Source organism: Kogia breviceps, chromosome 5, assembly GCF_026419965.1.
Source record: "Kogia breviceps isolate mKogBre1 chromosome 5, mKogBre1 haplotype 1, whole genome shotgun sequence".
NCBI lineage: Eukaryota > Metazoa > Chordata > Mammalia > Artiodactyla > Physeteridae > Kogia > Kogia breviceps.
In genome coordinates, this window is record NC_081314.1 from 111,115,447 (window position 1) to 111,139,055 (window position 23,609).

Here is a 23,609-nt window from a genome sequence, read left to right on the forward strand (position 1 = left end):
AGTCCAAATTTCAGCTTTTGCTTCCTAATTCCGAGCAACTAGCAAGTGACTGGTCTGGACAGGTGCCTTGTCTTATTTATGCATCCACCATGGTAATTGCACACCCTTTCTTCACTTAGACAAGTTTTCTATGCTTACATAGAGTAACTTCACCTCTCTTTCACCCCTCACGTCCACTTTATTGCTCTGCCTTCATCTCAACAGTTGGAAAATGTGTTTTCATTATCTTTGGTCATACACCTAAAAGCATTTTCACTATTGAAAGCATAGATACTCATAGAATCAATGTTATAATGCTTGTTGAGTAGAGGTGAAAAAGCTCTAAAGAATTCCCTTCACCAATGCATAATTCATATAACAATTTAATAAAAGTGTATTAAGAACATAGTATATGCCAGGTACTAGGGATAAGAATAGCAAGAAACAGGGCTTCCCTAGTGGCGTAGTGGTTGAGAGTCCGCCTGCCGATGCAGGGGATATGGGTTCGTGCCCCAGTCCGGGAAGATCCCACATGCTGCGGAGCGGCTGGGCCCGTGAGCCATGGCCGCTGAGCCTGCGCATCCGGAGCCTGTACTCTGCAACGGGAGAGGCCACAACAGTGAGAGGCCCGTGTACCGCAAAAAAACAAACAAACAAACAAACAAAAAACAGAAAAAAAGAATAGAAAGAAACAAAACAAAACTTCTAGAAATGTCCGTTGTATTAGGGGACAAAGACAACTAAATAATTACAATACAGATGGTGGATACTATAGGTTACTTACCCAACATCCATTCTTCCCTTCCTCTTCTAAATAGAACTGTAATTTTCTTAAATAATCCATAAATCCTCCATGAAGTCAGGGACGCAGACTACGTCTTCATTAGTCTAAGCCAGTGGTCCTCAATTGGGAGTGGATTTGCCCTCTAAGAGACACTCAGCAATGTCAAAGACACTGTTTGTTATTACAACCTGGGGGATGGCATCTAGTGTGCAGAGTCTAAGGATATTACTAGTACCTTACAATGCACAGAGCATAGAATTATCTAGTCCAAAATAACAGTACTGCCACCATTGAGAAACACTTGTCTAAACAGAGGTTAGTAACACTCTCCCTTCCTCATTTAGGAATACAGGTATGAGATAATAGTTTTCTTCTAGCAACTGCCATATGTCCAGTTGGTCTAATCAGAATAATAGGGAAAAGCTTTCTCTTTCATCCTTTAGGCTTAAATATGGAGACATTTTGCTCTGTTATTTCTTGCAATTACCTTGGAATCCTTGGACAGTCAGAGATAATAAAGCCAACACAAGGAAGCATACAAAAACCCATTCTTTTGCTGAGAGAACTGGAACTTCGATAATAGCATACTTTGTGGAGGTTAATGTGAAATAATACATGTCCTCATATTTGTTAGTGTGTGTCAGGTTTTCTGTTACCTGAATGAAAATTTTCCCAAGCAAAGGTAATATTAATAAACATATGTATTTGAACCTAGAGGAGTACCAAGGAGAGACAGCTAGTAGAGCCTAGAAAAGCCTGAAATGGGCTCTCCAAAGAGGAGATGTCTGAGTTAGTTCCAATCAGCCAGATAAGAGTGTAGTACAGGAAAGATATTACAGAGAAAGTGAGCAGCCTGTACAAAAGCCTGAAAATAAGAGAGGACATGGCACACTAAGGGAACTATAAGCATGGATAGATGGAATGGGGAATTTATGGGTTATGGGTGAGGGAATGACAAGAGAATGACCCTCAAGAGTTGGCTGGAGACTGATTCTATAGAACTCTGTGTGCCAAGCCAAAGAGCTCAAACATATTATTGAGGCCATAGGGAACCATGGAAAGCTTCTAAGCCTTAGAGTGATAGGGTCACATATGCCTTGTTGAGAAATTGCTATAACCATGCAGAGAAGACTAGAATGGAGAGATAAAAATAAAGGGACCAGCCTTATTAGGAAATGTTACAGTAGCCTAATAACACGTGTTAGAAGCTGAACCTAAAATGATGACGGGGTAGACACAGGGGACAAAGAATATTAAACTATTAAACAATTGATTAGACAAGATTCACTGATTCAATTGATTAGACAAGATTCATTTCTAGGAGGTAGAAATGTGGGAAAGGGAAAGATTAACAATGATAATGAGAATCATGATCCACAACACTTAATAGAAGTGGTACACTCACTCACCGTGGAGTGCAAGAGTGCCAAGAGGTGAGGAAGGTGATGACTTAGGCTGTTCATCTATTGAGGCTGAGGCAGAGTTAAACAGCTCTGTGTCAGGACCCTAGAGATTCATAGTGACACTCCTGCAGGAGCTAGAGGATGAGTGATAACCACTGTCATGTTTTATGGTCAGAAAAATGTTATGGTAGAGAGAATAATGTTCCCCCATAAAAATGATTAAAATGTCCATATCCTAACCCCTGGGATCTGTGAATGTTAGGGTTCTCCAGAGAAACAGAACCAATAGAATGTGTGTGTGTGTGTGTGTGTGTGTGTGTGTGTGTAGATAGAGAGTGAGAGAGAGATTGATTACAAGGAATAGTCTCATGCAATTATGGAGACGGACAAGTACCAAGATCTGCAGAGTAAGTAAGCAAGCTGGAAACCAGCAGAGCCAGTGGTTTAGTTCCAGTCTGAGCTGAAGTCCTGAGAGTCAGAAGAAGTGATGGTGTAGTTCCAGGTTCCACTTCAGAGGGTGGCTGACTCAAGAGCCAGGAAGAGCTGATGTTTCAGTTTGACCAAACATTTGGGCACCCAGTGGCCCAATCAAGTTGATGCATACAATTAACCATCCCAGTAACCTTACATAGCAAAAGAGGCTTTCAGATATAATTTAGAACCTTGAGACAGCAAGATTATCTTGGATCATGTAGTGAACCCAATATAATTGCAAGAGTTCTTGTAAGAGGGAGGGAAAAGGGTGAAAGTTAGAGAAGAGATGTGACGACAGAAGCAGAGTTTGGAATGATGTGCTTTGAAGGTAGAGGAGGAGGTCAGGAGCCAAACAAAGCAGACAGGTTGTAGCAGTTAAAAAAGTCAAGGAAACTGATTATCCCCTAGAACCTACAGAAGATAATGGAAGAAAGAACCCTACTGATCCTTAATTTTAGGACTTCTGACCTCTAAAACTGTAAGAAAATGAATTTGTGTTGTTTTAAGTCACTAAGTTTGTTGTAGTTTTTCACATCAGCAATATGAAACTAATGTATGTATTGAGCATTTGGATGGAATAGTCAACAGGAAAAATATGCAACATACATATTTCTACAACTAAAGCTAACTTAATCACGTTTGCAAGTACGTTTGCTGAATTTGAGGGAAAGGGAATTTATAAATACCTTGCCTGTATTCTCCCACTTAATATAACAATCTCTTGAGTTAGGACTGTAATTTTCTCTATTCCATAGATGTCAAATTAAAACAGAGAAGTTAAGGACTTGACACAAAGTAACATGGTTGCCAGAAATGGAGTCTTCAGGAAGAGAATGGAAAACTATTTTTCTTATGGTTTTTAGAGTATTGAGGTGAGGATAAGTTCACATATTCCTTTTAGTTTATGATCTTGGCCTTCTGCTAACATACTGTATTACAACTGTGTGATGAAGGAGAGAGCAGTACCCAAGGGATTACTGATGCACAGTCTAGGGGTGGCAGGGCTTAAGGGCAAGTCATATAGTATTAGACAAGTTGCATTCTTCCAAAGTTGCTGCCTTTCGGCTGTTGTAAGATTTGATTCAAATGTTCTTCTTTTTTGAATTTTCTCCTACTTCTACACATTTTATTGTGAATAGAGTGTTAATATGTAACTTTAATTTGCAAATTATAGATAATTAAATTTTAATAATTTTGTGTTGCTTGATTTTAAGTGAAATGTCAGTTACTCCTGCATTTATTTACTATATTTAATTACTGATTTCTAAAATAAACAACTTTGTATGAGATCTGAGTGTAATCAGATTATGACTGCATTCAGATTACTTATATTTGTTTGTGTTGTAATACATACAACCATCAGTCACTGATGAATATCCATAAGATTTCTGATTATGAAAGAGCTCTAACCATAAAATAGCATATGTGTTTTTGTTTTATGTAATCTACAGAATGCTTACTTTTTTCCATCTCGTTCGATAAATTCTACAAGAGATGCCTCCCCCGCCTTTAAAATGCAAAGAATTGGGCTTCCCTGGTGGTGCAGTGGTTGAGAGTCCACCTGCCGATGCAGGGGACACGGGTTCGTGCCCCGGTCCGGGAAGATCCCACATGCCGCAGAGCGGCTGGGCCCGTGAGCCATGGCTACTGAGTCTGCGCATCCGGAGCCTGTGCTCTGCAATGGGAGAGGCCACAACAGTGAGAGGCCCGTGTACAGAAAAAAAAAAAAAAAAAAAAAAAATTGTATGCTGCATATTTTTTGAAACCAAATTTGTTTAAATAGTGTAATTTGTGTGATTATGTTCAAATGCTACAATGATCTAACAGGGCTGAAAGACATTTTTTTAAAGGCCAAATAGCAAATGTTTTTGGTTTTGTGGTCCTGATCTCGATCACAACTATTCAATTCTGCATGAAAGCAGCCACTGACAGACAATACATAAACCAAATGCGCATGGTTGTGTTCTATTAAAACTTTATTTCCAAAAATGGATTACAGGATATATTTGTTCTGTTGGCCATAGCCAGCCTATCTCTGTGTTGCAGAACCTCAGATAAAGTTGAGAGGGCAGATATTGCGGTTGGTTGTGTGTTGAAGGGAGCGGAGCTGGGTAGGGAGCTGGGGCAAGGGTGAGGGAGGGGGTTAGGTAAAGTTGAGTGGTGGGACTTTTTCACCCTGTTTGTTGTCTAGTTGTCTCCTGAAAGACATTTTTGTTTTTGAGTGTTCCATGTTGTTTCTCTCCCTGATCCAGTAAGGGCAATGAAAATCAATAAATCAAACTCAAAAAAATGAATATAATTAAGAAACCTCAATAATTAGGAGACTGCTAAGATTTTAGAAATCAAAATTTGGAAATAAACAGCTCTCTCTTTCCCCTCCATTTTCGTGCAATCTTGCTTAAATGGTTCTGCCCTACATTCCAAATTGCAAATTATATTTTTTATTGCAGTAACTAGGACTTCCAAATGAATTTATGTTTACCTTTCCTCATAGGGAAAATGACTGACTACAACCGCATAGGAATTGTACACTGACTCTGAAGGAAGAAAGAATGAGACAACCACATTCCATTTCATGCTAAGGACTAAAGCCCTAACTGTCCTGTTACACAGTCACTCTACAATTGAGTTCTCAGCTGGACAGAATTGAGAGAATGCTGTTGGGGGTCTCTAGTAAACAATAGAAAGGGAGGAATGTAAAGCAACAACAAGACCATCTTTGCAGTATATCATTCCTTCAATCCTCCCAGGCTATCATCTTAATTATGAGGTCCATAGAAACAGTCACTACAAGAAGATGCAACAATATTTAGCCTCAGCACCTTCACTTGCAAATGATTTCAGAAAACAGTTTTGTGCTCCATTTGTATATTTCTTTGACTAGAAAGTTGCTGTCTTAGCAATCTTTCTAGCTCTGATAGAAAAATATCATATCAATTATAAGTGTAAATATAATTGAGACTTATATAATTACAAAATAAAACTGTAAAACTTCTAAAAGTAAATCCAGTATAGAATGGACCTACTGTTTAAAAAGAAAGAAGGGGGAAAAAGGAAAGATTAATGGATATGGGCTCCCATGGAATGAGGGCTCTCAAGCATTTAGCGTGAAATTGGTATTCTGCCATTAAAAAAGGGAGACATTTTAGAGACCTTTTCAGTTATAAGAGGAGGTACAGAAAAAAAAAAATTTGAGGTAAGTGGAGGAGAGGATAACTATATCAAAGAGTTATTTGATATCTTGTTATTCTCACCTGATTTGAAAACACATTAATATCTGTCAATGAGAGTGTTATAGAAATTTTAATGGAGGCACCTCTCATATACTTACTATTATTAACTCAGAAGACTATCTCCCTACTACTTGCACAACTTGTTATGAATTTTCCATTAAATAAAATATTGCGAGAAAACTTCATTAAATCATATTAAAATTAAAAGCTGCAAAAATATATACCTTTATCTGGTAGAAAATGTTTAATGTGTTGCCTAGTACATGGTAGATACTCCAAAAAACTGAGCTTCTATTAGAGAGACAGTCTATTTATGTGAACATTTGTTTGGGCTGGGAGTCAGGGCACATTCAATCTCTGCCATTGTTGGGACTTCTAAAATCTCTGTGTCTAAGATCTTTATTTTCTCTTCAAAGAATATGGTTTTCATTAGATGCTCTTGTTACTAGATATTGTTGCATTGCTTTCTATTTCTCCTGTCATACTGGAACTTCTCTACATTTTGAGCATGCTATGGACTGAATTGTGTCAACCCAGAATTCATATGTTGAATCCCTAACCCCAATGTGATGGTATTTGGGGATGGAAGTTTCTGGAGGTAATTAGGTTTAGATGAGGTCCTGAGAGTGGGGTGCTCATGATGAGATTAGTGCCCTTATAAGTAGAGACCAGGGAGCTTGCTCTCTCTCTCTTTCTCTCTCTCTCTCTTTCCCTGCCTTCTGAAGAAGAAGACAGCCTTCTTCAAGCCAAAAAGAGGACCCTCACTCGGAACCTAACCAGCTGTAACCATGATCTTGGACTTCTCAGACTCCAGAACTGTGAGAAATAAATGTCTGTTGCTTAAGCCACCCATTTGTGCTATTTTGTTAAAGCAGCGTGAGCTAAGATAAGGGAACTCACTCTTGCCCCACGTTCAGGACACGTTATAAATGTGAGTTTCAGCAGTAAATATATTCTTCCAGTGTAATCAGAGCTTCTCTCAGGTATTCTCATGAAAATTCAATGACATTTCTTATGCTTTTTAACCTGAAAGAATGTAGCTTCAAGAGCTGAAAAAGCCATCTTGAAACCATGATGAGAAAGCTGGTTTAAAAATAGAGTCAACACTACAGAAGACTTTCAGGAATGGGGGGAGGGGGGAGAGATAGAAGGGAGAAAGTGTCTTGATGATATTGTTACTTTAGGGTAATTCACCCATTGCAAAAAAATTAATAGGTAGTATATGAAATAGCAGAAAATAGGGAGATAATTTAGAAAATTACTCAGAATCTGTTAAGATTTTAACCTTATAGCTTTGGCTTTGTGACTTCAGTGTCTGGCATATAGTTAGTATTCAATTCATGTTTTTGGTTTGCAAAAAAATAATTATTGAATTATTAATTACTGGGATCCTCAGCTCAGGGAACCAAGAATGATGCTGTATATCCCTAATGAAAGATCTCATTTATCAATTATTGCTTATAAACCAATAATTTAAACCCCAAGATTTAAAACAACCACCATTTTACTGGTTTATTATTCTGTATGTCAGCAATTTGTACTATATTCAGGTAGATTTTTTTTCTGCAATCATTTGGAGTTTGACTTGGAAGCTCTTTGCTCTAAGGGGCCCCTGCTGGAATGGTTCATCTACTCCGGGTGATCGTATCTTCCAGCAGGCTAGTTGCATTAGTTTGTTAGGGCTGCCATTAACAAAGGACCAGAGACTGGGGAGCTTAAACATCAGAACTTCATTTTCTCACAGTTCTGGAGACTAGAAACTCGAGATCAAGGTGTTGGCAGGTTTGGTTTCTCCTGAGGTCTCTCTCATTGGCTTACAGATAGCCATCTTCTCCCTGTCACCTTACCTGGCCTTTCCTCTGTGCAAGTGCATCCCTGATGTCTATTTTTATGTGTCCAAATTTCTTCCTCTCATAAGGATACCAGTCAGATTGGATGAGGGCCCACCCATAGGATGTCATTTTGCCCTAATTACCTTTCTGAAAACCTTATCTCCAATTGCAGTCACAATCTGAGGTACTGGGAGTTAGGACTTTAACATATGAATTGGAGATGTGAGGAGGGACAAAATTCAGCACACTGCACCAGCCAAAGCTCCTTCAGTGATGATACCACTTCCTAAGAGAGCAAAATGTACTGCTTCTTTAGGCTTTGGTTTAGAATCCATGTACTTCTGCTGCACTCTGTTGTTCAGACACTTCTAGACACTTCTAGAATCAAGGGGAGAAATGCAAGTAATGGCAAAAGGATGTACATTGGAAAGGCTTGTTCTAGTCATCTTTGCAAATGATTGCTAATGAAAATACTAATAAAAATACCAATTTTTAAGGAATTCTGAAGGAACTTCTGTGTAACACAACCATGAAGAAAAATAAATTTTAGTAGATATAACACTTAAAACTGAGCAATAACAAGGAAAATACTTTCTCAGGAGATCCAAACTTCATATTCCACCTCAGTTAAGTCTTTAACTTGTACCTCTATAGATAATGCTCAAAACCATGCTTGGAGAAATGTACTATTATTAATTTTATTTTGGAAATAGAGAAATTCAGCTTTGTTGTGATTAAATAACTTGTTAGTCATAGTTTTAGGATTGTTAATTTATAAACTGAAGTATTAGGTAATTGATTAAGATCACTGTATTTGTGAGCTATTTAGCCTTGATTTCAAGGGTTCCAATAATAAGGAACTTTATTTTTTTGATATCTGTAAAGTTCATCTAAGATAGATCAATACAGATTATACTATGATTAATAACACCTTACTTATTCTACCTTGCATTTATCATCTATCTCATTTTAAGGAGAGGATTTATCTTCACATATCTAGGGCTTTTTTGTAAGAGACAGTCAAATGTTAGGCTCAATTTCCATAGAGTTTGCAATATCATAGATTGTAGCACAAGTGACCTTGAAATGTAACATTCTGAGCCACTCAGTGACTAGTTGTGCAAAAGCAAACTTTTTTAAACATACTTAAAAATTTTTGAACATAGAACTCTTGCTAAAGGAATTGCTTTGAAGAAATAATATTGTTATAAAAATTTTATTAGATTAAATTAATATAATTCAAAGTTGAAAATAAAGTTATTTAAGGAAATGTGCATAAAGGCACATGAAACTGCAGGATGATATAACTTAGAACAATCTTAAAAGAAAATCACAATTAATTTAACAATGACTTAGCATTTTTCATGTATCAAACCAGCAAAATATTTTAAAAGAATATCACTAAATGCTGATAAGTATGATATTATATTATAAATGCAAATCAACAAGCTGTTTTAGAAAGCAGTTTGACAGTATATACCAGAAAGTATGTGACCCAATAATGACACAATTATCAAAATAAAAGTCCCTAAGGAGATAAAAGTAACCAAAACAAACCACAAACACAGAAACTCAAGCACACACACACATGCTCACATGCACACACACACCTTTTTCACAAGGATGTCTATCAATTTATAATTCTTAATAGTAAAACAAAGAAACTTAAAATTTCCAATAATAAGGTATTGAGTGAATTATGTTATATATATGTATACATATATACACACAATGATCAAGGTTAATGAAAGAAAAAGAAAATATTATCCATGGAAAACAAAGCTGGAAGAAAATTAGTGAATGGACTTCAGGTAATGAGTGTATCATCTATCTACCTTGCTGTATTTTCTATAATAAAATATATTTCTTTCATAATGGGAAAATACATAATAAGCTGTGTACATTATTGGATTTTTAAAAGGAGCATTTAACCTCCATTTTTTAATTATTACTTCTCCATTGTGAGTTATCAATTCTCTACTAAATGCACTATGCTTATTAAGGAAAAATTGTATATTTTTTAAAAAGTTGAGGAAAACATCAGTGATTATAAATATTTGTATTATTAATAATACATTAAAACCTGGAATGTCATTAATTTTCTCTGACTGTATTTTTCCAGGACAAATGTCAAATTGATTAATGTAGTGAACATCTACTGTAATTCATTGCACAGCTCTGAAGAGCAAACCCGAGTAAGCTGACAAATTAGGAATAAAGTTTCACAAGAAGACCAATGGTATAAATTATGCTGTTACCACTCACTGGGCATCAATGTTTTAAGAAAAAAAGTTATACTTTTTGGGGTAAAGTCTAAAAAACTGTTTTATATAGTGATGGGTTGAAGACTATTCCTCCTTTGGAACAGAAATAATGTAAAATAGCTAACTGGTGTCATCAAAGAACTTACTCCTATAACCCAAACTAAATTGAATATTTTACTCATATAGATCCAGCCAAGATTTGAACCTGATTTCTAAATCCTTAGCCAGGAACTTGCACATACTGGTAGAGTTCTTCAGAATAATGCTAATTTTATGAGTTTGCCTAAAATATGAAATCTTATATATGAATACAAAAAGGAAGAAAATTACAAATTTCACCCTGAGAAACTATTCAAATTCTTTTGAGGATTTATAGATTTATAGGATTTTCATTTGGGAAGGGAGATTGGAGATAATGCAATTCACTGGATTATCAGGTTTTTTTTTTTTCCTGTAGTTTCTTTGTTCAAATGAAACTTCAACGGGAAGCCTAAATTTAAGAAACTAAATAAAATTATTATGATAGAAGTGGAGTGGGAAAACTTGTCCTCCCTCCTTCTATGTCTCTCTATGTCACTCTCTGTCTCCTTCTGTCTCTCTGTCAGCATGGTTTTTAAATTACAGAAGTTCTAGTTTAACAGAAGAGAGACTTGGTAATGGAGAAATCAACTCCTTATACTTGTTCAATAACTTAAAATTTTCAAATAATTCTATCATATTCAAAACAACTCAAGAGTTTCTTCTCTCTCCTTTTTTTAAAAAAAATTATATACCCATATCTCAAGAATGATAACTTTGGATTCCAAATAGGGTATCCTCATTATGCCAAGTTAATTCTGGCCTTGGCACGGTGTTAGATTGTATCAGATTTTTATGACCTTATTGTTAGAGATTCTATGTCCTATGTCAGTGTGGAGAATATTGTTGTTTATGTGCCCATATACATTCTCTCTTCCTTTCTGCTCACAGAAACCCCTTATTATTATTATTTCTATCCTCTGCAAGGCCATGAGCTCAAGAATCGTGACCCTATTTCCAGCCTCAGGAATGAACCATGATTGGTTCAATCCAATCAGCTTGGTCTTGTTCCTTTTGGCAGTGGATATTTTATATAATGTCATGTGACCAAGTCCTGGTCAATGCAACCTAAGGAAAACTCCACTGGTAAACTTTTGTGGGAGATTTTTCTCACTATAAGAGTGATGCACAGAAATGTATTCTCTCTTCTTCCCTGCTGAGGTCAGTGATGTAGATGAAAGGAAAAAAAAAAAACCTTATTTGCAGATGTTGAGTAGTTGAGATGTTTGGGGAAATTAATTTTGTTTAAATAAATATGCTCCAAATAATAATTTAATCTTTGTATGAAGGAAAATGAGTCATTCTCTTCCTTTTATATTTACCATTGGTTATGAGTTAATGAGAGCTTCAGATCAATATTCTCTGTACTCATAAAAGGAGGTCATAGAATCTTAGTATATAGGTCATCTAATCCAATTTCTTTCCCTTAATCAAGTTCTTGTTAACATGGGGAGACTGAATATACAAACAAACAATGGCCAGATCATATATAACCATATAACTTTGACCCACAACCTGCAGCAACTTGTCCAGGAAACCAACTCCTTATATATAATCTAAAGCACAGGAAGCCAGGCTGCTCAGATTGCTGTCTCTAGTGACAATCCAAGAAGCTAAACAATAACTTCTGTAACAATTGGCCCAGAATAGGCAGGACTTGATTAATAACTGACAGCTTCCCCAATTTTTATCCCTGCTTCCAATTTAGGACCAACCAGAGAAAGCCAAATATGCAGCCCAAACCAGTCACATAGGATGCCTACTTCTAGTTAGTTCACCTACAGCTTTCCCAGAGAAACAGCCTGCAGTCAGGGCATACCTTAAGTCTTCCTTTTTCTCACTGTAAAACTTTCCCACTCCTGTTTGCCTTTGAGTACCTGCCTAATGCAAGCAATGTTGGCTGACTGCTTTGCTATAGCAAGCTCAGAATAAATAGCCTTTGCTTTTCTCATTTGGTTGGTTTTTGTTTATGTCCACAGCATATATTGTCAAATATACTTCAACAGTTATACTACAAAACCAAATTTGCATTAAAATACTTAGAGTCTGTGTTGGATTTCCTTAAAAGAAATTCATAAAATAATTCAATAAAGATGATAATTAGAAAGTGATGCCTTGACCAGAAGGACTACAGGAGTGTCAGTTTAATTAAAAAATAAAAGTACTCTTTATAAGATCTCCTGACCTATTTTAAGCATATTGATCAGTTAGAAAATAGAGCACTTTAATGCTTTCCTGAAATAATTCATTAAATATAGATGTAACCAAAATAGATTCAAGGTTAATACCAATTAATCAATCTGAAGTATTCTGAATCACATTTCAAAAAATATTTACCTCATATTTAAACATAAGAAGAAATTTATGAAACATTTTTTGATGAATTTGCTTTCCAAGCACAATGGAAGAAATATAGCTGTTACTCTAGATTTTTTAACTGGCCTTATTAGATTTGTTGGAATTAAAGTTTTCTACAAAGAAAATATGGACATTCATGTGTCAACTTTGTAAAAATCTCAGATATAGTTTCCTTCTAATTGTTTTTCACATGTTTGAATATAAATACATAGAAAATCACAAAATTAAAGTATCATGAAAGATTAAACATACTTTCTAAGAGAAGATTCCTAGATGAACTAAAATTGTTTATTCTTACTGATCTTTCAGCTGTTTCCTTTTAACATGTAAATTTGTATAAAGATGTGATATTTATTAAGGCAGCACTGATTTCATTTTTAATCTCAATAGGAACCATAATTATAAATGCTAATAATAGTACATCAATTTATCTTGATAATTTTGAAGAGAATATATAATTTTCAAAAACTGAATACAATAATGGAGACTTCGTTTCTCCAAAGATATTCTGATTGATTTTTCCTTCTCCTTCAGGTTTGTCTTAGATTGCAAACATTTCTTGTTGCCATCAGAAGAGCTTGGAGACAAACATGTCGCTAATCCTTGATCCATGAAATAAGAATCCAAGACATAAAAATCAAAGGAGGCTTTTTAAGGGAGGATAATAAATCCAGCAACCCTCAAGGGGAGAATGCACAGATGAACACCTTCCCCCAACTGGGATTGCATAAAATTACACTACTTGAAATACTCTCTTCTGACCATGAGGACATTTTAGTCAGGTTCCTGAATATCCCAAAGTTAGTTAAGCAATCCTACATTAAAGTGATAGTATTTTTACAGCCCTAAATAATGAGGAGTTTCTGTTCAACATGTATAAAATTTCATTTATGCAAGATGAATAAGTTTTAGGAATCTGCTGTACAGTATTATGTTTATAGTTAGCAATATTGCACTGTACATTGAAAAATTTAAGATTGTAGATCGCATGTTATCTCTTCTTACCACAATAAAAACAATTGAAATGTTAATAACAATATGCAGGGCTTCCCTGGTGGCACAGTGGTTGGGAGTCCGCCTGCCGATGCAGGGAACACGGAGTCGTGCCCCAGTCCGGGAAGATCCCACATGCCTCGGAGCGGCTGGGCCAGTGAGCCTGCACGTCCGGAGCCTGTGCTCCGCAACGGGAGAGGCCACAACAGTGAGAGGCCCGCGTACCGCAAAAAATAAAAAAAATAAGATGCAGTCTACAGCAGTCTTTCTGATGCTCTGACTTTCCCCATCCCAGCACACATGATGTATAAAACCACATAATATTGAGCAGCACAATAACAGAGAAATTTGCAAGGCACTGATTTTCAAACAGGAGTTTTGTTTGTCTCAGTTTCCACACATGGTTCCCAAAGTATACTTTCAACAACTTTGAAAATACCTGGAATAAAATGTTAGGCATTGAGCAGAGGGAGAATGAGTAAAACTAGAAAAAAAAAAAAAGGAGAGCCATTTGACTCTTACACAATTTGACTTGAGTTAGCTTTCACTTTTTCTGTGACACCTTTACATCCATACGATATGTAAAATATAACAGGATATTGTCAGTTTCATGCCTTAGAAATATAGCATTGTTCTATAGGAAAGGTCACATTGCAGTGAATAATAAATATCCAGTTTCTCTTTAAAAATTACACAAAAATTCAGTGGAAAAGTTCAGATCAATGAAATAAACATGCACTTAAATAATAAAACAGACAGTAGTTAGAATATCATTTTTTACCCAGATCCTAGATGTTCTGATCCAGTGATATCTTCAAAACAAAGAAAATTCAAATATAAAATTGGAAATAAATTGCTGCTATTTTTTAAATGTAAGTTAATGGGACTGTCTATAGATGAAATTTAGATTAGAAATATATATCTGGAAGTACTAAAAATAAGACTGTGTTAAATATATTGTCAGACACTGGCATTTTATCATAAAACTACACTCATGCTTTTTGTCTTTTTGGAAATGCTCATATTCAAATCTTTTTATTTAAATGCCTAGTGCAGGGCTTCCCTGGCAGCACAGTGGTTAAGAATCTGCCTGCCAATTCAGGGGACACAGATTTGAGCCCTGGTCCGGGAGGATCCCACATGCTGTGGAGCAGCTAGGCCTGTGGACCACAACTGCTGAGCCTGCGCTCTAGAGCCTGTGAGCCACAACTGGTGAGCCCTCATGCTGCAACTACTGAAGCCCATGTGCCTGGATCCTGTGCTCCACAACAAGAGAAGCCACCACAATGAGAAGCCCGTGCACCACAATGGAGAGTAGCCCCTGCTCACCACAACTAGAGAAGGCCTGTGCACAGCAACGAAGACCCAACGCAGCAAAAATAAATAGATAAATTAATTAATTTAAAAATAATAATAATAAATAAATAAATGCCTAGTTCATTCCTCTGTAGAAGCTCAGAGGCTTATCACTTACATAAATTGTTTTAATTACAAATAATAACAAACCCACGTACATGATTATAATCCTTCAATTTTATTTCAATAAATAAATGTAATCAATTGATTCCTCTGCAAAAGCAAACTAAGTAATTTCCTTCTTGCTATATATACTGTTCCTTTTCCATCTTAAATATTAATATATTATAATACATGGTATAAATATAGGCATTTAGGTAGAAAAATTCCAAAAAGCATAAGTTTTCATTCAATAGTATAGGTTAGTAAAATTAAGAGTGCCAGAGAAACAGAGAGTGAGAGGGAGAGAGAGAGAGAGACAAAGAGGGAGGAGGAAAGGAAGGGAGGCAGGGAAGAAAGAAAGAAGAAAAAGAGGGAGAGAGGGAAGAAGGAAGGGAGGGAGGAAAGAAAGAAAGGGAGAGAGAGAGAGAGCAAGCGAGCTGAGGTATTTCTCCAGAGGTGCTGGAGGAGAGCCTAAGGAATTGGAAATGGTGTTGGTAATATAATGGTCTGGGCAACTTCATGAGCTGTCAAATCCTAGACTGCACAAGACTAATAGCTCTTTTATTTAGCACTGCTCCCCAAACTCAGAGGCACAGAACACTAGCTATTTAAGGGCAAAGTGATAAAGACTCACTTACTTACATTGATAAGCTTTCTCAGGAGTAGCATTTTGATTCTGAAACAAGTCACAGAACTCATTAGCAGAACCAATGCAATGATAATAGACTATGACTATCTTTAATTGTCCTTCTGTTGTGTTATGCATTCAAAGGCTGCATTTGAAATGAAAGCTTTGTTGGTGATTAATTGTTGGTGATTTAATGTTGGTGACTTGGGTTTTAAAGTAAGATAATCTCACACCTATAACAAGATCAGTTCTGCATTAGACACATGTCCTAGATCACCTTCAGAAATCTTTGTTGATGACATAAAATGCAAGTGTTTTAAGCTACTGATTTTGCAAAATAATAGTTAAATTCTACCTATCATTTAATATTCAAAGATATTAACTTTATGTTTCATGAAATGTGAAATAAAATGCTAGCTACAAACCTGGCACATACTTCAAATGGCATTCTAGAGTTTAAAGCATCAAAAGGTTTTAAACAGGCAGTACCATTGTACACAGAAGAGATTTATTAGGCTGTCAGTATGATTGAGAGAAATACTGCAGCATCCTTGGAAGGGTGTATAAAGTTTAAATAAGCATATTCAATATGACAATATAATTTTATGTTTAGAAATGTTTTTTAAAGTTACTATTGTTTTTTAATACGAATTCAAGAAAGTAAGTTCATAAAGAATGCTCTATTGCTTTGAGCATTATTGATTCTCAAGGCAGGAAGGGTTATCTTGGACACAGGGTATGCTTGAGATGTTTGTTTTTAATGGAACAGAGTTTACATGTTATAAGTGTGAGAACTTCCGGTAGAATGAAAACATGCAATAGAGACTAAACTGGGGCCCAGAGACCTGGATTCTAGCTAGGGTCCTGTATACGGCCCCAGGGGGCTTTAGACTGACCAAATTAAATCTGCATAGTTTAGCAGCCCTGTGGGTCTATCCCTTAATTGCAGAATACTATAGATCATATTATAGATCCAGTTTTGATTTTAGTGTCCTCTATTGTCAACTAAGGGGTTTAGATTAATTACCAAATTATTTCAGATACGCACTTATCTAAAATTTTTTTGAGAATGTAGTGAATTAAATGTTCCTAAATTTTATCTATGTAGGTATTCTTAACACTGTAACTTATGTAGAATAGAATACTAAAATAACTAGAAAAATCAATGAAAAGGTATTTATGGTTCACCAAGTCAATGTAAAGCAATGTGATTCAGGATACTTACAATCCCGCCTTCTCTTATTCTTTCCCCTATGTTCTTATATATCTAAAGGAGAAATCAAATAAACCAGAATAAAACTTCGTTATAGGAAATTAGATAAAGGGTCAGGCCATTAGGACGTTTGTTGCTTTTATTTTCTATCATTGCTTTTTTCCAGCCAACTGATTGACATACAAAAAGCTGCACATGTTTAATGTATACAACTTGATGAATCTGGAGATAAGTACATTTGTGAAACCATCACCATAATCTATGTCATAAACATATTCATCACCTTCAAATATTACATGATCTAAAGAGGAATCTAAAATTGTCCTTTTTAAATTTTTAACAGCACTTCCATACTTTTCCCTTGGAGAATTTTAATGAAGTAGTTTTTCTTTGCATTTTTCATTTGGAATGATCTCTCTAGTGTCAGATAGGAGACTAACTTGAACTGCTGCAATATGCTTAGAGAGGAATAATGAAGGCTTGGACCAAGGTAAAGACAGTGACCAGTTATTGTAAAAAAGACTTGAGTAGGTGCAAGAGATATTAATCAGTTTAATAAGAAGAGGATTGATTAGAAGTAGGATGCAAAAAAAGGAAAAGTTAGTTACTCCCAGATTTCTTCTTAGAGCAGCTAGAAAAATGATGAATCTATGAAGATAATACATTGCATTCAGCTCACCATGTTCTTTTTTGGGCACATAAATACATTTCCCAGCCTCCCTTTCAGTTAGGTAGTATGACTTCTAGCTGATCATATAGGTGGTAGTAGTAACAGCTGTTTTCATCCCTAGCCCTACAAAACTTCCTACACAATCCACAAGCCATTCTGTCCCTCCCATGGCAAGGTTGGAATCCATCTATTCAAAATGGTTCAGCCACAAGATTGGTAACAATCTGGTTCCCTTAGTCCCTATGACAAAACATCTGAGGAAACATGCCTGATCCTCATTATATGGTGAGAAGACTGAACAATGAAACTTTTGTATTAATTCACTGGAATATCAATGATTATTTCTTATAATAGCATATCTAATCCTAACCTGATTAAGTAAGATCATTGATTTAATAAAAAACATTTAGAAAAAAGCAGACTTGAAAAAGAGGGATAGATGGGGAAAACAGAGTTCAGTTTCAACATGCTGAAATTGTTGTTCTCTTTAACATCCAAGTGAAGATGACAGGAAGCATTTGGGGATACAAATCTGGACCCAAGGAAAGAGAACCAGGCAAGAAATGCAGATTTAAAAGTCTAAGTTATAAATTGTAATTGATGTCACAAAAATGGGTAATATGAACCTATTCCATCATCTCATCCTCTGCATACAATGTTCATATGAGGAATAATTTTTTAAATGTTTCTGTATCATCTCTAAATATTTAAAAGACCATTTCAGATTAAACAAATTCTGTGTAATTTTGCAATGTGTATTAGACCTTAATTAACTGGGATAAAACAGAGTAGTTGGTAATCTCTATTTTAGTAAATTAGGTGATGAAATTAAAATTCATATTTTAAGGTACGGCAAGAAAAATTTAAACATAAAATATTTTCTCTGCCCTTTGGCCTCCTCCCTTGCCTCTAGTGTGCATTGTGCATCTGCATTATGTGTTAACCAGACCTCACCAATGTCAGAAATACCTGCTCAACCATAAAGGTCAATTTTTCTTCTTCTGGTGCCAGATATGTATGTAACTACTTAGAATATGACATTCTTTTTTCAATCCTGGAAGGGGTCAGGTTGACTCACCACTTTTCTTGTATGTGCAGACATCTCAGGTGAACTTTATGTACAATGCAAATATATCATTTCTCTTAAAGAGAGTGATTGATGCAGAACAGATTTGTCAGACGACCTGGGGAGTTACTGGACCACACCTAACAGAATTTCTTAGCTTAAATACTCACTTATAACCTTATTAATGTTACTAGTTACTTTTATTCTTCCCATTTTACAAGATTACTGTTTATCACATCACCAGATGCGTACTGAGCCTCTGATAAAAATAATGATGACTAGGTGACTTGAAATGATTAACCAAATATAAGATCAATGATTCTGTAAGATCAATGATTGTAAAACTGTAACTCTAAATATGGGAAGAAATAACAAGAGGGAACCACTTCCTGGACCTTAATAGACTAGTAAGACAGGTGGTCCAGAGACCTTTTGCTACCGTTAACAGGTCCTAGTTCAGTAATAGCATATTGTGTGACCTATCAATGAAAACCTCACTTGACCTGGGAGTGAGCATTCCTACCACCGTGGAACAAACTGGTCATGAAATGCCTCCCAAATTTAGTCAATGTTAATTAAGACAAAAGAGAAGGGTTTGTAAAATAAAGAATGTTGCCCATCATCCAGTTCTACAAGAATCAAGTCATTAGCCACTGCAGTTGCTGACCTACAGTATACCTTGAAAGGAATTCAGGGCAAGGCTCAGGATGAAGCACTTTGTGCTCTGGGAAAACTGACAGAACTAGACTTCAGATACATATTTCAAGGAGAAAATTTTAGTAACCCATGTCCTTGCATCTTCCCATACTTAGAAAACACTAACACCATTAACTAAGATATCTGTTCCTTGCAAATATCAGTAACTTTCTACCAATGATGTGTGTACCCCTTGATTGTATGTGCCCCTTCACCAAAATCACATATATACTGGCCTCAGAACAGCCCTCAGGGTTTTCTGAAAGACTGTTTTCCAGGTTATAATCCTCAGATTTGCTCAAATAAAATTTTACATTTCTTTCTTAGATTGACTATTGATTAATTTTTTTCATCCACATAGGAAAATATATTAAGCTCAAACATTTTTTCTAAAGTTAACTTCTGTTGTAGACACTGGCTTTTTTGATCATCAGGATTAATTTATCCAACGTCTGGTAACAATTACTGTCATATTTGTCTTTGGTTGCAAATAATCTCCGTAGATGGTAAATGAATGTTTCCTGCTCTTTCTTAACCAGGGAGTGGGCTCATGATCTATGATAAGCCAATTCCGCTTTTCTAGATCAAGACAGATGAGTGGAATGATGCAGTGGTAGAAGAATGTTTGAAGCTCATTCATTTCAGTAGTGCTTTCTGATGCAGAGCTCCAGTGCCTAATGATGTCCAGACACCTGGAGATTCCTTAGTTTCTGTTTCTTTTTATCGCAGTTTTTTCATCTTCCAGATGATTCTCTGAGCTAATCATTAGCATTTCAGTAAATCCCCATTAGGTACCAAAGAGCTTCCTGCAACCAAAGAACACTTAGCTGCTGAACATACCAATCAAATAAACAAATGGAATTAAAAGTAAAATAATCCTCATAATTTGGTAGAGGGTCATTTGTCAAAACAAAAATCCTGGCTCTAAAGTGAAATATGAATATGCTAGGTATTCAGTTAAGTTTTTATAGTAAATGTAATTAATTGCTTCAACTTTTTCTAAGTTTAGAAATAACAGAAAAAAATAAATAAACAAACTCTTCTAAAAGAAAACATGATAGCAAGATATCATACAGAATTTATCTGGAAAAATCCTTTGGCATTTTGTTACCTGTTTCAGACCTTTACCTCATAATTTAACGGCAAAATTGTCTTTTAATGAATCATCAAATATGGAGAAACTAGACAAAATGAGTGACCTAGAACACAACAGTAAAGTAGTCCTTAAATGAAGCTTAAATCCAAAATAAAAATTGCTGGTTCCAAATATTAAAGCTGTCTTTGAGAGAGTAAAGAAGCAAAATTTAAACAAAGTAACCACGTGAAATGGAAAATTTTACATGAAAGAGATGGACACAAAGACATCTTCTCTGAAGGCACCACCACCACCGGAACAACACAATTCAGAGTTAGATGAATACTATAGTTTAAGTGTAAATAAGATACATCTAAAAAGAAAAATGTTGTGATTTTAAATGAAAATAAAAGTTATCAATTAAGAAGAAATATACTATCCTACTAGACTTGAAGCTCCATGAGAGCTAGGGCTATACTCTCATTAAGTCAGTTAATAGATCCGGAGTAGGCAGCAGGTAGCACTGTGCTACACACTTTGAAACTTTGGGGAAGTCAGAGTAACAGGTACAAAATAAAGAAGGACTAGTCATAGAACAACTTATCACACTAAATGTGATCAGATGAAAGAGAACAGCCCTCTGCATGGATAGTAAAGGGAGACTTTATGGAGTAGATACCTTTTAAGGTATGACTTCAGAATTTATAGAATATGTGTGTTTTTCTGTGTGTTTGGTAGGAGAGTAAGATGAATGACAAAAATTGAGCATCAGTAAAATGTAGTAAGTGGAGTAGATGGAGATAGAAGTGGAAAATTTGGGGAACAGTTTGTAGATATTTCATAATGTGCTAAGTAATCTGAATTATTATTGACAACATGAAGTTACTAAAGATCTTTAAGCAAGAGAGTGACATGATTGACTGTGTTTGAATGATAATGGAGAAGGCAATTGGTGGGAAAAGAAGCCAAGGGACTTACCAGGAGGCTAGTGTAACAGGCTTGAAAAGAAATAATACATGAGTAATACAGTGTTTATAGAGAGGAAGAGATATAATTCTTAAAATGCAGTAATCAACTATATTTGAAGATTAAGGCATTTGAAAATGACTCCAAGTTTTCTAGCAATAGTAACTCTTTATATGGGTAAACAATTGAGAACTGAAGGAAAAAGAAAACTTGAAGAAAAGACAAAGAAGTCATATTTGCGTATGTTGGCATTAAATTTCATGGTGGATATACTAGTGGAGATACCTGGCCAATAGATAAAATGTAAAAAGATAAATCCATAAATATTTGATATTATTTATATAAATCTTATAGTCACTAGTGTATAGGAGATAATCAAAATTATTGAAGTAGATTTGTGCTCCAGGAGGTAGCATTCAGAATGAGATGAGGTGTACTAAGCACAGAATATGTGATGTAAAGTCCAGGGAACAGAAGAACAGGCAGATTACATGGATGAAAAAAGAGTGGAATCTCAAAATCTAAGGGAGAAGGAAGCACTAATGGCAAGAAGATGGCTGGTAGTAAACAAATATTATGTTTTATTTTCTCTTCATATTCCATTTTATACATTTAACTAATACCTAGTTGACATATCTCATATGGCCAAACTATTGTTGTTTTTTTCTCCATCTGGGTACAGTTGCCTTAATGAGAATATAAAAATTATCTTATTTGATTTAACATTTTGAAAATAAGAATCTTTTGATATTATATGTTTATCGTCCTTTTTCTTTTTAAGTCTGAGTTTCATAAGTAAGGCCGATAGCACTTTAACTGACTTAGGAATGATCTAATTTGTTGAGAATAAAATTCCAATTTTTATACATTTTTGAGTGTACCAAATGAAATAATTTAATGAATAGATTATCCTCAAATTTTATTTTAAAGTTAAGAACTGACCAAGGTGGCCTTAGCAGTTCTCTCTCTTGACCAAGCTTTAAACAGGCTTTTTAGTGGCCCTCAGGACCTGGGAGCCATCCCTTTGAAATGTGATCAAGAAAGATAGTGCCCTATCGCCCAGTCTCTGTGAGAGGGAAGTAGCAAAACTTTGTGGGCACTTTGTTCCAAGTTGTAAAACTACCTTCCTTCAAGAAGATTGAGAAAGTTAGCTTTTTCTTTGGCTAAGGCCAGTTAGCAAACACAGATGATCTACAATCCCCCTACCTCCAACCCAGCTCTTAAAAGCTCTCTAGCCCACTGTTTCTATAGAGGAGTTGAGCTCAGACTGAGTTCGGGTTTTGTCCCCTATTGAAACAGACTTGAATAAATTCTTCCTTCTCTGTTTAACCTTTTCTGGTGCAATGTTTGCTTTGACAATACTGAATATATAAAATCTCCAACAGTGAATAGTCCAATACATGGGATTACAGTTTCAATGGATTTTTCTTTACATTTCCTCTTGCTCAATGCTGAAGTGTGTGTTTTGAAGAACCAAGTTAGAATTATGTCCTTGGCATTTCCAGTATGTGGAAAAAAAAAAAATCAGTGTTTTAAGTACTGCTAGTTGTTCTTCAGCTCTTGTACAAATGCGTGTTATATGCAAACTATCTGTTTGATCTGCTCTTCCATTGGCAAGGTGAAAATTAAACAAAAATTTCAGTGATTTCTTGTCTATTATTCACTAAAAGAATTCACTGATGATATCAGTGAAGTGTACTGAAACACAATGAAATACATCTCCCACAGGTCTAATTTGAACACAACATAAATCAAACGAAATAAAATTGTAGTTGAGGAAGATTTTAGTATGAGCTCCAGATAATTTCTCTCATTTCAGTGAGCTAGCTTGATTTAAAGGCAAATTTAATATCACATGTTAAAATCCATGAATCCACAAATTTGCTTTCAAACGTTTAAGGGAGAAAAAGTTCCCCAAACCTGGGGAAGTTATATATAGTATAACAAGAGACTTGTTTTTAGAGTGGTGAGAACAGTAATGCTGAAAACTAGCAAGAGTCTAGAAGTTTAGAGTTTGTGTGAAATTGTTACTAGTTTTCTCTGATAATCTCTTACATTCAGTATCATTCCCACAACTGCATTTACTAAATTATGACCACTACTTGAGGAAAAATTAGGAGGGCCACACAATCATTGGGCTATAAGCATTCTTGTTATGTGATTTAATAAAACACTTTATTTATAGAAATGGCTGTTAGGGCTAAGCCATCTCAGATAGATAAATGCTTATGACATGTCTGAATGTCTTCAAAAAAGGTTCCTAAATAAGCTGCATATTAAGATGAAGACAAAGTTTTAATATCTTTCAAATCAAAACATTCCAAATACTTATAACTCAAGTGTGGCAAAGGTCCTTCCACAGCCTCTGATTTCACCCCAAGTACACTTTGAAGTCAAGGTCAGAACATTTAACCATCCCCCAATAGACTGAACCCACAA